Below are 1997 nucleotides of genomic sequence, written 5' to 3' on the forward strand. Positions count from 1 at the left end.
GAAAAGGAGGGAATTAAAATGAAGTTGGAGTTAGAATGGGAAGAATATTTCAAGAGAAAGAAGAGAGCTTTAATATGCCAAATCATGCAGAAAGTTTTAATGAGATAAAACAGAAAAGAACTCATTGAATTAACTGAATGACCAAAATATGAATTTATTTTTATCTTTGAAGAGTTTACAGAACTGTTTCTCCATTCAATATTTTATAAATATTTTTATTCCATGAAATCAATGCCAGGCTTCTACATGTAACGATCCCCTACATGTAACAAGCTCCTACATGTTCATATGTACCATGTGAACAAAAAGCAATGGTAATGAAGGAAGAAATCCAAGATGCACTGAAGGCACTGGCAAAAAAATTAGGCCCCAGGAATTGATGGAATACCGGTTGACATATTTCAAATAAGACATGCAGCCTTGCATGAACTCACCAGTCTGTGCCTGGAAATTTATAGGACAGCTCTTTATCCAACCAACTAAAAGAAATCCATATTAGTCCCCATTTCCAAGAAGGGTTATGCAACAAACTATGAAAAGTATCAAACAATGGGTTCAATATCATATGCAATCAAAATATTGCCAAAGGTTATTAAAATAACAGAACAGTATATTAACAGAGAACTGTTAAAGCTGAGTTTAGAAAAGTCTGTAGCACTAGGGATTTAATAGCTGATATCGGATGGCTTCTGGCTGAAAGCACAGATTCTAGAAGAATGTCTATGTGTGTTTTATTGATTATGCAAAAGTATTTGGTTAGGGGCTTGGATCAGGCGGCAGCCAGGTTCTATCGCTCAGCCATGGCCAAAATCAAGGCTCTGGACCTTCGCGGCAAGAAGGAGGACCTGTTAAAACAGCTGGACGATCTGAAAGGGGAGCTTGCCCAGCTGCGCGTGGCAAAAGTGACAGGCAGTATGGCTTCTAAGCTCTCTGAAATCCGAGTTTTCCGAAAATCCATTGCCCATGTTCTCACTTTTATTAACCAGACTCAGAAGGAGAACCTCAGAAAATTCTACAAGAGCAAGAAGTACAAACCTCTGGATCCACGGCCCAAAAAAACACATGCCATGCACCGATTGCTCAATAAGCACGAGGAGAACCTGAAGACCAAGAAGCAGCAGTGAAAAGAACGCCTTGTACCCACTGCGGAAATATGCAGTCAAGGCCTGAACTTCTTAAATAAATAAATAACACACACACACACACACACACACACACACAAGCATTTGGTTACAAACTTTGGATAACACTGAAGAGAATAAGAATCCTAGAACACTTAATTATGCTCATAAGAAGTCTATACCTAGACCAAGAAGATGTTGTCCAAATGGAGCACAAGAACACTGCATGGTTTAAAATGAAGAGAGGTGTTCACCAGGGTTACATTCTTTCATCATATCTATTCACTTTGTATGCTGAAAAAAATCATTTGAGAAGCTAAACTCTATGACAGAATGTGGTATTAGGTTAGGAAAAAGGCTCATCAACAATCTGCATTATGCAGATGATACAACGTTGCTTGCTGAAAGTAAATAGGACTTGAAACACTTGCTGTGGAAAATCAAGGACTACTGTCTTCAATATGGATTGCATCTCACCAAGAAGACAAAAAAAACCTCACAACTGGACTGATAAGCAACATCATGATATCTGGAGAAGAGACTGAAATTGTCAACTATTTCTTCTTACTTGGATGCTCATTTACCACCCTTGGTATCAGCAGTCAGGACATCATGAGACTCATTGCACTGGATAAGTTTACTGGGAGAGAACTCTTCAAATTATTGAAAAGCAATGATGCCAGTTTGTAGGCTAAATTGCACCTGATTCAGACCAGGATCTTTCATTTAGTGTGAGTCTGAGAGGTAGACAATGAATAAAGATGGATGAAAAATAACTGATGCTTTAAAATTGTGGTGTTAGAGAAGAGCACTGAATGTTCCATAGACTGCCAAAAGAACCAATAGATATATCCTGTAAAAATATCATTCAGAAGA

The 1997-nt window shown here is 38.2% G+C and overlaps 1 pseudogene; it reads left to right on the forward strand.

The window, feature by feature from the left end:
- Nucleotides 1-800: 800 nt before the first annotated feature.
- LOC102850585 lies at nt 801-1170 on the forward strand (annotated as a pseudogene).
- Nucleotides 1171-1997: the final 827 nt, after the last annotated feature.

Source organism: Elephantulus edwardii, unplaced genomic scaffold, assembly GCF_000299155.1.
Source record: "Elephantulus edwardii isolate Elephantulus edwardi_28Jun2011 unplaced genomic scaffold, EleEdw1.0 scaffold00069, whole genome shotgun sequence".
NCBI classification, from domain to species: Eukaryota; Metazoa; Chordata; class Mammalia; order Macroscelidea; family Macroscelididae; genus Elephantulus; species Elephantulus edwardii.